General features: G+C 38.6%; 1 protein-coding gene across 1 annotated transcript in view; it reads right to left on the bottom strand.

Moving 5' to 3' along the window:
• GRIA3 (glutamate ionotropic receptor AMPA type subunit 3) overlaps positions 1-16,475 on the bottom strand; it is a 272,552-nt gene that overhangs the window by 202,451 nt on the left and 53,626 nt on the right. The gene's annotated exons all lie outside the window — the stretch shown is intronic.

Genomic DNA, 16,475 nt, shown 5'->3' with positions numbered 1-16,475 from the left:
ATGAAATAGTTACATATTGTCTATGTCTACTATGACCAGAGGAAACTAAAGAAATGTGGGAAGGAAAGAGATCAAGCTTTCTTGCCCTCTTTCAGCAACCCTCCCAGCTCAATTCTCAGGCATTTAGGGCTCTTGTATTTTCACCATAGCTACCCAATGACCTTTTAGTATAGCTAGAACCCCATCAAGGTACAACTTCAACTGGTCTTTCCATCCCTTCAGTGCTTTTTCTTTCATGTCACCATAAACTGATAATTTAGTCAGACTAATTGCTAATGACATGTAACTATGTTACACAATGCTTCAACAACAGCTTTTGTATGATTAAGACCCCTAGTGTGGGCTACTGATTTAGAGGACTTAAGATTCTGGGCATGCTTGGGAATAACTGGTCTTTCAGTGCCTATTGAGTCACACAGGGTAGGTGGCCACCTATTCTGCCCATGTACAATTGACAAAGTTCTATCTTGCATTTATTTTGTAGACTCATTATCCTACATGTGAAAATTTCATGTCCCCCTCGTGGTTGCTGTCCATTTTCCTTCATTTCAAAGTGGGCCATGTCACTGCCTCTTCCCTCTTCTGGCCCAGATGAGCTTAAAAAATGTGAACCAATTTCAATATTAGCTTCAGGAGGACATAATTAGCAAAGCAAATCAGCTACAACAACACCGTGTGGTGCATTCCCAAACCAAGTGGAAATGATCTTTAGATTATCTGCACCACTGCTCCCTTCCATTCATGCGAAGCAGACATAACAGGCTTAATGTGGTGTGATTTAAGGGGTCCTACATGGTCTCCCTTTCTGCTAGGAAACCCTAAGTGTCAGTGTTAGGCTTGCTTCAGGTTTAGGGTGTTGAAAAAGAGTTTGTGGGTTGGGAGGAGGATTAAATAAAATCTTTTAAGGCCATTATTGTGGTAAGATGAAATGCTCATTCAGATGCCAAGATGAGTGGGAAAGTGCAAAGATTAGTTTTGATGGAAATGAGTGGATTGGAGAACAGAATTGGATCCTCACTGGGAGGAGAAACAATAAAGGCACTGGGCACTAAAAAGAAGAATGGCATTAGATGTAGGATGAAGGCAAGTGGAAAACCAAATTAACTTATTTCTTGACCCTGTTGTGAGAAATATAGTTTTCAGTGTCTGTGGGATCTTATCGTTTTGCACATGCCATTTAAATCTGTTTATTAGGGCTGTTCTCTTTTATCAGCCTAACTCATTAGTCATTGGCTTGAGGGTAGCATTTCAAAGATTATCAGCCACTCAGTCATCTCCAACATGGGAAACAGTAGCCTTTGACTTGAGGAATTCTAAGTGACCTCAAAACACATGCACAGAAACGGTTTTTATGTTAAAAGGAGAAAGCCAGCTAGAGAGTGAATCTAGGGTACCTCTTGGCAGGGGACACAGGGAGTACTCAAAAACCAAAAAGGATGCCTTTGGTTATTACCAAGGGACACACTAAAGAAAAATCCCATTCTCAAATTAATCTTGTAAATGGAAAGTTTTTGCAATGCCAGGTCAAATCTTAGTACATATAGTGTTCTGTGCAAGATTGTCCAATTTTATGCTAATATTTTTCTCCAAAATTGGCAATAAGTGTGATAACAGCCACTGATAATAATTACAGCCAATAATAGTGATAAACAGTACTTAGCTAGGCACTGTGTTAAGTACTATACAAACAATGTTTTCACAAGCTACTAATACATTGCTACTATTACTATTTAATCTGAGAAAACATTCAGCATTTGTTTTTGGGATTGGCTAACTTCACTTAGCATTATATTCTTCAACTTCATCCATTTACCTGCAAATGCCATAATTTTATTTTCGTTTATTGCTGAGTAATATTCCATTGTGTATATATACAACAATTTCTTTATCCATTCATCTACTGATGGGCATCTAGTTGTTTCAACGGTTTAGCTGTTGTGAATTGTGTTTTAAAAAAAGTTGTTAAAATAACTTTTGTACACAAAGTTTAACACAAAATTTCATAGATTAAAGTGCAATAAAATCCTGTAATAATTTCTTATAAAAATAATTCTGAGACTGAAAAATGTTCTAGGTATTAAGTGAAGGAGCCAGGATTTGAACCCGAGTCTGTCTATCTTCAAAACGTACACTCCTTGGGACCCAAATCCAACAATGTCATTGAAGTGTAACTGTTGGCCCATATCATATAGGGTTTCCAGATTTAGCAAATGAAAATATGACATGTTCAATTAATTCAAATTTCAGATATATAAGTTATTTGAGTATAAATATGTCTCAAATTCATACATTACAAATATTTGTTAATTATCTGAAATTCAAATTCAACTGACAATTCTGATTTTATTTGGTAGCCCTAGAGAAACAACCTGTCTTTACTAATGGTCATGGGACTAGATGGCTGAAACACAGAATCACCTTCCTTCAATCAAAATGATTTAGTGAATAGCTGGTAATTCTCAGGTGCATATTGACTAGTAAGTAGGAGATGAAGATCCATAAACCCTATACAAATGTAGACTTCTGGGAAGATGAAACATATTTTCAAAAGCCAGAATAGATTATGGATAATAATGGAGGAGAAATTGGTTAATGGAAAATATGGTATTATTCTTTTACTGTTTTTGAGTATTGGGGTATATAATTAATCATTACTTGTTTAAATGTGAAATGTTCATATTTTATTTATTAAATTTATTTATCTATTTATTTAGATAACAATGCTGTAAACCTATCATCTAACCCAAGAACTGTAGCATTACTAACAACTTGTTTTTACTTCTATGTTTCTCCCTATTTTACCTCTTTCTTGACAACCCTCCTTCCATAACTGTTATCTTGGATTTCAGATTTATCATTAACTTTGGTCATTTAAAAATATATAAAACACATATACCTAGACACTATACTTTTATTTTTGTTTGTCTTAGGACTTCATAACAAGGGAATCAGATTTTATATGTAAAACTCAGACTTTTGTAAAATTTGTGAATCATTTCCAGGAAGGTGTACCCTTTGAAAATTTTAAGCCTACGTATGATGGTGAGCAGAATGAGACAAAGGAAGACCTTATAGGAAGGAGTGGGAAGGAGGTGTGAGGGAACCAACTGAAAATCAAAAATTCCAAACTAAACACATACCTTTGGTTGTGACTCAGGAAAGGACTAAGGAGTATTATAGATTAGTAGCAATCCTCAGGGAATAGTATGCTACCATAGTCCAAAAAGCAGACACATTGTGGTGGAAATAAAAAAAAGATTATTAAAAATAGAAGAAAAACTAGCAGAGTAGAGGAAGGGAAATAGGGAGAGGGAAAAGGGAGGGAAAGAGAATGCATCAGGGGCTGAAATGGAGCAAATTATATTCCAAGCATGTATTATCATGTCAAAATGAATCCTACTGTTAGATATAACTGTAATGCACTAATAAAATTGTTTAAAAAGCATTGAGAGAAAATCAGTAAACATTCTATTCTTTTCATATCAAAGAGATAAAGCTGTCCTGCAAATACTAACCCTTGTGTAGAGTTATCCTTGCTCCATCCACTCCAACAATTATAGATAACACTAGAAGGGCCAGTGAGGAGTAGCTCAATGGAAAATAATAGCTACCATATGAGGACAAGATTAATAGTCTCTGAAAGAAGCTGGGGCATAGGGAACCCCAGAACAGCCTTTCAAAGAAGATTCTTGGGTCTATTCATAGCTGCAGAAAGTAGGGCTGAATAAAACACTCATCTGACCCACAGGATAGGTTGTATGTTTTGAGGTCCTTAGAATGAGCTAGAAAGAAACTAAACACTTTTTCAATTCATTGATTTTTTTTCAAGCATAAAATTTAGTGATGGAATCCTTTCTACAAATGAAATTTTAGGTGGAAATGTCCAATATATAAAAAAGGCAAGTGGAGCTCCACTGATTGAAGAGAGTTCCACTGGTCTGTTGTTTCCCTATCATAAAGAAACTGACACAAAGAGGGCTGGGGTTGTGGCTCAGTGGTAGAGCGCTGTTCTAGCATGTGTGAGGCCCTGGGTTTAATACTCAGCACCACATGAAAAAATAAATAAATAGAATAAAGGTATTGTACAACTAAAAAATAATTTTAAAATAGAAACTGGCACAAAGAAAGGAAGTATCTTATACAAGGTCACACAATGAATTATGAACCAGTCTCTTAGAAATGCTTTATTGACATCTTATCACCATTACTCCTCCAGAGCTATCTAGGGCAGCATAGGCTGGGATTCTCCTGGCATAAAACTGACTTGTCCTCCATACTTAGCTCTCAGCCAAGGATTGATCCACCAGGGTTGTCCGATGACTTATCTGCTGACTGCTTCTCTCAGTTCCCTCCTGCCTCCAAAATCAACAATGAGAGCCAGTGGCAGATTGGTGATTTGGTGGAATTATGATTCTTTGGGAGGATACCTATTTTCTTTCTCTGAATTCTTATTGAACCAAAGCTTCCTTGGTGAAATGCTGATGGGAGAACTATTTATCTTGGTAATTTTATGAAGTCATGAAGCTACAGAGAGAAGGGCAGTAGCTTCTGAGACAGGCAGACCTTGGTTCTAATCATTAGCTGTGTGCTATTTTGCAAATTTCTTAGCCCCCCTGTGCCTCAGTATAGGATTGTTATTGTACAGGCAGGTCCTGGAGTTAGACTATGTAAGCTGAAACCCTGTATCCATCTTTGTTAGACAAGTTACTTAATATCTCTGTGCCTTTGACCTAGTTTCCTCATCTGTAAAATTGGGATAATAATAGTGCCTGTCTTAGTATTGCTGTGAAAGTTAAAATGAGTTCATTCGTGGGAAGCACCTATAACAGTGCCTGGCACATGACAGATACCAAATTATTGCTAGCTATTTATCTGTTCAATAAATATTTATTGACTATTAACTATGTGCTAGACACTCTTATAGGTGTTGGGAGATGCTGGAGTGAAAAAATATCCAGTCCTCTTGGAACGTACATACTCATGGGGAAAATACAATAAATGAAATAATTAAGTAAAATATAAAAGTATGTTACTTTCCTATGGCCAGCTCTTTTTAAAGCATCCTTTGCTCTCTGTTAGCTCTATCACATTATCCTCCTCACAGTAACCACTGCCCTCAATCTCATACTGAGTTCATAGGTAATATATTTTTTCATCTCTTTTACCTTCTTTCCCCATTTTTTCAGTGCTCTTTTCTATTCTAATTTCTGGGTAATAATGGGTTAAGAAAGAAGCCCTGCTAATTTGGCTCAAGAATGTGCTGCTGTCCTCTGTCTCTTCCTCTTCCTATATAATGTCTCTGTGCTGTAAAATGCTTCCCACCTGGGGCCTCTATGCCCTCTCACTATGAAACAGCTCGGTTGTCTACTCCCTAAGAGTGCCTGTCTTCATCTCAACCCACTAGCAAAATACCAAATTCTTCTCATTGAGAATGTCATTTGTGACTACATCCTGGATTCCTGGGGACTCTAGTGTAGCTCCCCAACCGTGTTTCCTTCAATGGCGAGTGACAAGCAAGGCTGGAGCCAGCTGTCACGCTTTTATTTATAGTCCCTAAATCTGTAGGGTGAGGACAGGTATTGTTAATGTACAGCGTGGCAGCTAATTACACCACCCATGTTCCAAAAGGCATCATTACAAAAATGTCAAACAACTTGATTATCCCAAAGATCAGAATAACAATATTGCATATCATTTACAGAACACTTTTGAATTCATACCCTTTTGAATCAAGAAGGAAAAAGGAAACTGAAATCTCTTGCTGACTTAATGATCACATTTGGAACAAGCAGGAAGCAGAAAAGTATAGCTATAAGGGAGTTGGTGGAGATATATCAAAAGGTTTTCTATATAATACCAGAGTATAGTGGATTTCAGTGGGCCAAAGAAACTAGCACTGCAAAGGACCTTAAGAGATTTCTAAACTTGTAGTGTTGATCATTGGTGCATTTCCAGTCTGGTAAAATAAATATGTGTGTATTTGTGTAGGTGTGTTTATGTTGGGGTAAGAACAATGACTATTATTTCTTAGGAGGCGTGGTCCTTTTATGCTTTCTACTTTCTAGTGTTGAACATAGATTCCTTTTTATTCTGAAATGGTGATGTTAATGATAATTATGTGGTCTACCATAGAGGAGATTATATCTGTGTCTATATCCTGTATCTTCTATTGGTATACAAAATTATTATCCCTCAAAAGATACCTATGTCCAATCCTCTAAATCTATGAATTAGTTACATTGTAAAGAAGAATTAAGATTCCAGATGGAATTAAGTTTACTAATGGGCTAACCCCCAAACAAATTATGGTCTGGGGATGTAGCTCAGTGGTACAGGCCTGCCTAGCATGAACAAGGCCCTGAGTTCAGCAAATGGGTTTTCCTTTAGGACCGCCAGATGGGATGCAGTCCTGATGACACCTTGGTTTTAGTGTGGTAAGACCCATACCAGACTTCTGACTTGCAAAAATTGTAGATAGTAAAATTATGGTCCTTCCTTCTTTCCTCCCTCCCTCCCTTTCTTCCTTCTTCCCTTCCTTCTTCCCTCCTTCCCTACTCTCTCTCTCTCTTTCTTTTACTGGAGATCAAACCCAGGGCCTTGCACATCCTAGGCAAGTGTTCCACCCCTGAGAGCCATCTCTGGCCCCAAATTGTGCTGTTTTAATTCACTAAATTTATGTTGAATTTTCACAACAGCAGCAAATAGAATGCTAATATTAAACAGCAAAATTAAAAGGTTAGTAACTCTCTGGATTAGTCTATACTTCCTTCACTTTTCTTTGCTTCAACATATTCCTGATTGCAGAAGTCCCCAGAAGGTACAAACTAATAATCCAGTTCAGCTTCCCATTCAGTACAGGAGCCACTTCCCCTAATGTTGGATTGTCTTACCTTCAATCCTCCCAGTACCAAGGGAACTCACTACTTCTCTTGGGCAGCAGCTCTGGCCTCAACTTATTTTTACAGGAAGCTCAATAATGCAAGAGATGTGCTAAGGAGATGTATAATAGACATTAGCTATTCAAGTTTGTGCCTGTATTCTGTCTATGCTGCCTTCTTCCTGTCAGACTGACCATCTGCTAAAAGATTTCATTTCCCTCTCTATTCTTGCCACCTCCAGAAACTATCATTTGAACTCCTTTGCCACTCTCACTAATGATGGGATGATGAAGACTTTGAAGTCCTCAGCTTCTGCAGGCTAGTTTCTGTTCCCATCACTACTGAAGCTACTCTCTCAGTTTTGATGATGAACTAACTCCTCACTGACAAATCCGACTCTATTCACAGATGTCATTGGACTTGACTGCTGAGCAGCATTTGATAGTGTTGTTCAAATCCTCCCCCTTGGAATACTTTCCTGTTTCCAGAGCACTAAATTCTACTGGCTTGATCTTCATAACTCCTTTTTGATTTCCACTTGGTCTAACCCCTCAGTGATGATGCCTTCAAAAATTTTGTCCCTTGCCCTTTTCTTTCCTTAAATGTTTTTATTTTAATTCAGCAAATAGTTATGAAGGTCCTGCTATGTGCCAGGCAGGGGAATATCATCTCCCTACTTCCATGGATGATTTCCAAGTAGATACCTGTGCCTTCAGCTATACTCTTGAGTTCCAGATTCACATTTCTAACTGCTCATAAAACAGCTTCACTCAGAGGCCTTCAAGACATCACAAACTCAGCACATTATTTCTCCACTCACATCTTCCACCTGTGGGGCTGCTCTTCTTGTTTCTTCTAACCCTAAAGGTAATCCATGCCTTCACTCTCTCCTCACTCCCATATCCCATTCTTTTGTGATGGTTGTTCTATTCTACCTCTAAAGTTGGATATCTATATCTGGTTTGTCTTCAGTTTCAGTTCTCATTCCTTCTCTCAGACTATGAGAGTAGTCTTTTAACTGGTCATCTGCTTCCAGTATTTTCCTAGTCTTACTTCTTTTGGTTTCAACTGACCAATCAAAATTTACCCATCCTAGCTCCTATTTCAGCAAAGATCTACCCTGTGTATAAGTAGTTAATGAACTAATAAATGAAACTTTGCAAATGAGCCTGCTCAAATTTTCTCAGCCTCAGCACTATCAACATTTTAGGCTGCATAATTGATGTGAGAGCTGTCCTGTGCAGTGTTGGATATTTAGTAGCATCTCTGGTCTCTATCCATTAGAGTCCAACAGCATACTTTATACCCTCAACTGTGACAACCCCAAATGCCTCAAAACCTCATCAACCATCACCCAGAAGGCAACAATCACTCTTGCCCACACAGAGAACCACAGGTTTAGCCTATGATTTCTTGAATAGAACAAAGCCTTAGTCCAATGAAAATGTATTCATATCTAGAAGATCCTAAAGGAGTTGTTTTCATGGTAAAAACTTAGGAAGGGTGGATATTTTGGATTATATCTACCAAATACGTAGCTAACTTCCTGTCCTGCCCCTTAATTGGCTATTTATATTTTAACCTGGAGATGTGGGAGAAGGAGAGTTAAATGAAGGATGGAAATGGTAGAGTAGGTGTGGGGTGCTAGTCAGTTCATACCTTCTTTGGGTTCATGTAGATCAGCCCACACCCACCCCAAATGCCCCTTGATCTTGGATCCTAGTAACCAGAGCAGGTGCTTTTAGGTTCTAGAGTCAGAATAAGATGTCAGCCCCATTCTCCAGCTGATGATTCCATGGTTTAATTATCATCTTGGGGTTAATTCCCTTGAACATTTTGTTCTGCTCTCAGAAGTACACTGCCTTCTGACAGTCTAAGTAGTTATTTTTTGCAATTACATGGCATGTATCTAAACGCTAGCAAAGAAAACACTCATTATCAACATTTGATCGTACTTGAATATAACGGCTTGCAAATGCAGACATTAACATACAAACACATGTATTTGGAAAATTCATTTTATATCCATAGCATAAGCTACCCTTCCATAGCAGTGTCAGAAATGGCAGAAGAGGTGCTGGAATGGGTTAGGATAAGGGGGTGCTTTTGAGGTCCTTTTATATGTTTACAGTTAAACCCACCTCTCAGTAGCCAGAGGTGGGTCTTAAATTTTTTGTTTATTCATCCATCAAATAAATTCTGAGTTCTTATTTTGTGACAAACACTATCACTGTGTGACCTTGGGCCAGTCACCTCACTGGGCTTCAGGTCTGTCATTTGTAAGGCAGCAACACATCTGCCCTACCCACCTCACAGGGATGTACAGCAAATTAACAGGAGTAATAGCTGAAACTCATATTTGAAAAATGCCAAAAACTCTGTCAGTGAGTAAGTAGTGTTGGTACTTGGCTCCTAGTAATCATCATACTCATAACAAATAACAGAATCATCACAGAATCATCATTCTTCTCAGCCTCAGTTTCTGCCATTCACTCACTTATCTCCATCAATCATGTGTAATCAGGGCCCTGTTTTGACTTATGACTCATTTTACATGGGATTTAGCTGGACTCTTTTTTTTTAATTGTTGGTTGTTCAAAACATTACATAGTTCTTGACATATCATATTTCACACTTTGATTCAAGTGGGTTATGAACTCCCATTTTTACCCCGTATACAGACTGCAGAATCACATCAGTTACACTTCCATTGATTTACATATTGCCATACTAGTGTCTGTTGTATTCTGCTGCCTTTCCTATCCTCTACTATCCCCCATCCCCTCCCCTCCCATCTTCTCTCTCTACCCCATCTCCTGTAATTCATTTCTCCCCCTTGTATTATTTTTCACTTTCCCCTCACTTCCTCTTGTATGTAATTTTGTATAACAATGAGGGTCTCCTTCCATTTCCATGCAATTTCCCTTCTCTCTCGCTTTCCCTCCCACCTCATGTCTCTGTTTAATGTTCATCTTCTTCTCATGCTCTTCCTCCCTACTCTGTTCTTAGTTGCTCTCATTATATCAAAGAAGACATTTGGTATTTGTTTTTTAGGGATTGACTAGCTTCACTAAGCATAATCTGCTCTAGTGCCATCCATTTCCCTGCAAATTCCATGATTTTGTCATTCTTTAGTGCTGCGTAATACTCCATTGTGTATAAATGCCACATTTTTTTTATCCATTCATCTATTGAAGGGCATCTGGGTTGGTTCCACAGTCTTGCTATTGTGAATTGTGCTGCTATGAACATCGATGTAGCAGTGTCCCTGTTAGCTGGACTCTTAATTGAAAAACTAATTGATCCAGTGATCCAATCACAGTTAATGAAACAATTTCTAAAGCTGGACAGAAAAGCGATGCTTTTATAATACCTTTGAATCAACACGGAGGTTTGTCAAGGTCAGTTAAGAGCTTCAAGTTTGATACCACGCCATAAAGTATTTGGAAATCTTTTACTTTTGTTACCCATCCTGTGAAGGGAGGGTGAGCTGGGTCCACAAATAAAAATTATTCTTTAGCTGGGTGTGGTGACCCATACCTGTAATCCCAGTGGCTCTGGAAGCTGAGGCAGGAGGACTGGGAGTTCAAAGCCAGCCTCAGCAATGGCAAGGTGCTAAGCAACTCAGTGAGACCCTGTCTCAAAATAAAATACAAAATAGGGCTGGGGATGTGGCTCAGTGATTGAGTGTACCTGGGTTTAATCCCTTGTACCAAAAAGTAATATATATATTCTTAAAAGCTAATTAATGGTTGCTAGAATTTGGACCTGGAATATTCCCTAAAAGGCTCATGTGTTAAAAGCTTGGTGTTTGGAGGTGGGGCTTTCAGGAAGTGATTGGATTATGAGGGCTCTGATCTCACCAATAGATTAATCCATCAATGGGTTCACTATTGAATGTCCTATTAGAAAATGGTGGACACTGTAGGAAGTGGGACCTAGTTGAAGGGAAAGGGTCTTTGGGGGTATGCCCCTGGGGACTATGTATTGTTCAGAACCTGCCCCCTGCCCCAGAGGAACAGAGTAAGTACTGAATAAATGCAGGTTGAATTAGAATCTAAAACATTTAGGTGAGTAGAGACAGGAGACAACTTTAATATGACCTACTAGTCTAGCACTGTCATGATGCAAATGTTTTAAGTTGCTGTCAAATAGAGTAGCCACTAGCCACATGTGACTATGGAACACTTGAAATGTAGCTAGTGTGACTAAGAAAAAGAACCTTTAAGACTCCTCCCTTGAAATTCTTTCCTGTTTCCAGAGCACTAAATTCTATTGGCTTGACCTCCATAATTCTCCATAACTCCTGTTTGGTTTCTACTCCTTTTTGGTTTCCACAGCTGAGTCCTCTTCCCTGGATCCTGCAGATGCTCCTTCAGTGGCTTGAAAGTAAGACTGTATTTCACTCCCCTATCTTTCCCTCTCTCTCTCTGCTTCTCAGCTGCTATAAAGTGAGTGGCTTTCTTCTGTCATGCCCTTCTGACATGATGTTCCACTTCATCTCAGGTCAGAAGCAATGGAGCCAACTGATCATAGACTTAAATCTCTGAAACTATGAGACAAAATAAATCTTTCCTAAAGTTTTTTTTTCCTCAGGTATCTTGTCACAGCATGAAAAGGTGATGAATACAATGGTTGCCTTTTGTATTATTTTCTGTGGGCTTTGAAATATGTCATCACTTAAACACATAAAAATGAAAATATTGAAATGTTTAGGTCCATCATTAGTCAGGAACACATGCTTTTATTTCCTGTTCTGTTTAAATTGCTTCTTTCATTGTTCTTGTAAGATGGAATCTCATAATTTTGCTTTGGCTGGCCTTGAAGTCGTGGACTCAAACTATCCTCCCATCCAGCCTCCCAGTTAGCTGGGACTATTTGTGTGTGCCACCATACTAGGTAGAAGTGTTTTTCTGTCACCATAGGGCTTCCATTTAGGCAAACCTCAGTGGCCCACACAAGATGTTGCAGGGTCCTTTTGCTCTGTATTTGAAAGCTGCTTTGATTGGTAACAGGTACTCTAGCTTGGATCTGATAACAAAGCCCTTTGAAACTGGCTTCCACAAATCCCCCCAAACTTCTTTTCACTATAGAAGGTCATTCCTTGGCATTTCAGGTCTTGGAAGTAACTTAGAAAAAGACTCAGCATTTTAAAAGGGCATCAACTAGAGAAAGGAACTTGTTCAAAATGTGTTTTTCTATGTCTAGTGACTGTCTAAATGTTGTGTCCAATGTGGTAGCCACAAGCCACATGTGTCCATTTAAAGTTAAATGAGTCTTAAAGGTTCCTTTTCTTAGTCGCACTAGCTACATTTCAAGCGTTCCATAGCCATATGTGGCTAGTGGCTTCTATATTGGATAGTACAACCTAAAACATTTGCATCATGACAGACAGTGCTAGACTAGTAGTTCATATTAAAGTTGTGTCCTGCCAATACTCACCTAAATGTTTTAGATTCTAATTCAACCTGCATTTATTCAGTACTCACTCTGTTCTAGGCACTGTATCAGTGACTTTCATATTTTTTGGTATGGGGGGGCATTTTTATATGATTAATGGCAACTGTCAATGTGTAGGCAGTTAGTAACCTTGTGTAATATGAGGGCCCCTAGAAAGACTTCCTGCCCTTTGAAAGAGAGCCACTGATTACTATACGGTTTGAAACATCTGCCTTTATTGGCTAGGATGGTTAATTTCCCTGTTAAGCTGCAAATGTGGCCCAAAAGGAGAATGTATAATTGGTAACAGGCATCACTTATGACTACTTCAGTATGGATTAGTTTGTCAGATTAATTCTGACTGAGAACCAGGTACTGAAGGAATAAGACCTTGATCAGGTAAATTTTTCAGGTTCTTATTGAGGGTCAGGAAAGACTCTCAATTTCAGTTTTCTATGTGACTTTCTGTTGTTCACTAGGAGAATGCTTCTCCAGTTGTGGGAGTTGGGGACACCTCAATTTAGTGGGCTTTTGTTATCTGAAAGCAAAGGGAAGGAGTAAAATTGGAAACAATAGACCCTGTTAACATGCTATTTGCCAAGGGTAAGACCTAATCTTGTGTTTTGATCAGATATGTATGTTCAGGAAGTCTATAACTTATGTGTGTCAATTCAGCAGACTTTTAAAATTAAATGTTTATTGAAGAGTACCAAGTACTGTATCAGATACTGAATATATACAGTTCTATGCTTAAGTTCCCTTTCATATGAACTCATTTTGGGGACCTCATAGTGACAGTATGACCTCACCTTTCCTTTGCACTTCTTTTTCTCTATAGTGCTAGGAACCCACCTTCTAATCTCAGTCTCTTTTTATCAAACTCTCTTCTGATTTGTTCCAGACCAGAGTCTATGATCAATAAGGGAGAAAGGAAAGGATGAAAGAAAAGTAAACTTCTATCCCCTTCTGTACAGTAATGTTTTGCAAGTTGCTGGGTACAACCAATTTGTGGCTTACGAAATCATTGTACTGAGTCATGACCTAGAATTAAAAAAATAAATAAAAAATAAATGAAATAGAACAAAAAATGTCAAAGTGCATCCATGTGGCAGGGCAAGTATTATTTCGCAAACTGATGTTTTGGTTATCAAATGCATGCATGTGTTTTGTGGGTTATGAAATAAAATGTATTTCTTTACCACCTTACACCACTATAACTCCCTGTCCTGTCCCAAACTGAGCAATGGTTTAGTCTACAAAATTTGCATCCTCACTGTTTATTTCCTCTTGCAGAAATCCTATCTTATTCTTTTTTCTGTTCTCCTAATCCATCTCTCCTCCCTAGATCCTCTGAGCTCCATCTGAACACATCCCCCCACCCAGCTGGTGTCACACTGAATTGCCACCTGGGGATGGGAGCTGGAGGAGTTTTTGTTCCCACTGACTCAGACAGGAGTGATTAGGGAACATGTATTACTGAATTTTTGAGTTGAGAAAGTGAGTGCTTCTTCCCACAGAGATATTAGCATGCAATGGGGTTAGGTTCAGTGTTGTACAATCCTTCACTTCCAGCCTGGGTCCTGTGTGCTTTAACAAGCAGTTCTGGTTCTCAGGCCACCTGTATGTCAGCCAGATTGCACATCTTCTTTTGGAACTTAATCCATTTGTGAGGTAACAAGAGAAACCACTGGTACAGATCATCATTCAAATAGATTCCTACTCTAACCTCTTGCAACAACACAGAACAGCCGAGTCCTCTTCCATGAATCCTGCAGATGCTCCTTCAGTGGCTTGAAAGTAAGACTGTATCTCCTAAAGTGCCTAACTTGCTCCATGGGGAAGAATCTGACTAAAAATAGCTAGAAATAGCTAGCATTAAGTAAATGCATGTAACTTGTAGAATGTAGTTTCATCTGCAGACAGAATGAGGTACTCCCTCTAGCACTTCACTGTTCAGTCATGTATGAACTTGTAACTTTAATGTGCTACCAATGAATACATCTGACCACATTGGAGTTGTCCATTTGCTCCAAGAAGAAGAGGAATTAGGCCTTGGTGATTTTCTTATGCATTGCCACACAAAATTAAAGGCTTTATGTTTTCAGATAACAATGGGATCGCCTGAGAGAAGCTGTATGCTCAGTCATAAAAACACTCAAGACTCCAGAGGTTAGCTAAGGATGCGTGAATAAGGCAAGTGAGCACAGTGTACCTCATTTTAGGTACTAGGAGCCAGTGACTAGGCCCTATGCACCATATTGCCTCTCAGACACAGTCTAAAACTTTCAGCTTAGAATTCACATTAAGAAAACACAAAGTAGGGGCTGGGGTTGTGGCTCAGTGGTGGAGTGCTCACCTAGCATGCATGAGGCTCTGGGGGGTTTGATCTTCAGCACCACATAAAAGTAAAAATAAAGATATTGTGTCTACCTAAAAGTAAAAAATAAATATCAATAAAAAGAAAAGAAAACAAAATGTACAGAGATATACATAGTGGGTACTCAATAAAATCATTTTGTTTTCTATCCTGTGGTTCTCTATCATTAGGACTTATGATTTATCTAAAAGTTAACTCCCACAATTCTCAATAAGAACTTTTTTTCTCAGCTTAGCTTGTCTTTCTATGCCATTTTACTCCTTCTTGCTCATGCTGTGTGCCCATCATGAAATTCCATTCCCCAAATATCTACCATTCCAATTTGTGTCCATCTTTCAAAACCTAGCTGAAGTTCCTTCCTCCATGGAGCTCTTCATGTGCTTCATCCTCTAAGAGACCTTTTTGTGAGTGCCAACAGTACTTGGCCTGAAGTCTCCATTTTGGCAGTTGAGAATAGCATGGTTGGACCCAGCTGCAGACTGCTTGCCTCAATGTGTGTGAATGTGAATTATCAACAGCTGAGAAGCTTTTGCAGAGCCAGGAAATATGTGTTCTTGTTAGTTTTGTGTCTTGCTTAGTGTTATTTGGTTCATACTGTAAAGTACTTAAAGAACTGATGACATAAATTCGTATTGAGAAGAAAAAATTTCCAGTTCTATTCCCTAAGTCACTGCTGACTCAACCTGTGACCTTTGTTTTACCTTTTTTCTGAGCTCTAGCTCCTCTCTAGCACAATGGCAAGAACAATATTTATATACCCTAAAGGGATGTTTGTGGATTAGCCATAATGATTACAAAACATATAAAACTATGAAGAACTCTATTATTATAGGAATAATAATAATTATAGCTGTACTTGGTTAATACTCCAGAAATCATATAGAAGACACCCTCTCTGGGAGGAAAAGCCACCAACTATACTAGCAATTAGTCAATGATGAGTATTTAATTTCATTTTATTGCTTGTGATTTTTGTTTCCGTGCACAACTGGTGTCTAGTTGCCTCTTTGCCTTTTAAATGCAATCCCTGATGAATTTGGTTAAAGATTCATCCTTATTGGTTTTAGACTCCCCAAATCTGAATTGTAGACAGTGACTCTATGACTATGTTTTGCTAGCTTTCATCCTTGAGGCTTCCACTTAGGCCAGTGTTCCTCCCATGTTGGTTTTCATCTATCTCTGAGTAGTCTCAGACCCAGAGAGGTGTGGGTGGTACTGAGCATAAGTGGAAGCCAGGCAGCAATGGCATTTGAAGGTACACCAAGTGCAGAGTCCTTTGGTGAGTGCCTGGGACACAGACAGAGAGGAAACAAAACATGTACTTCCTTAGCTATGAAAGAATATTTGGTCCTTTTAGCCTGGGAGAACTAGGAGAGGTCCCTAGAAACTTCCTGTCAAGATGCACGTGCACATAATTTATTCAGGCTGACCATGCATTCCTGGTTGGAGGCAGAGATATGACCTCTAGATCGTTCCACCTTCACTAAGAACCTCTAAGTTATTTTAAAGGAAGTATTCTTTGAGACTTATGTGTCCCTCTCTTTCCTTATTTATCTGACCAACAGAATATATACACAATGAATTTCTATAAAGCCTCTGAGATTAAGTCAAAATTCTTATGTGCATGATTAATAATTTTTCTGAGTACATGAATGCATTTGATGCAAAAAGTAATTGAATGATAACACAATTTCCCTTTTCTTTCATCTATCCAGTTAATACAGGAACATATTATCAATGTGCTGTCACTCATTAAACAAATATTTATGTATCTGGACATC

Source organism: Spermophilus citellus (genome assembly GCF_964194105.1).
Source record: "Spermophilus citellus genome assembly, chromosome: X".
Classification (NCBI taxonomy): Eukaryota; Metazoa; Chordata; class Mammalia; order Rodentia; family Sciuridae; genus Spermophilus; species Spermophilus citellus.
The sequence above is the reverse complement of the archived record's forward strand: the minus strand, read 5'-3'. Positions and strand labels throughout refer to the sequence as shown.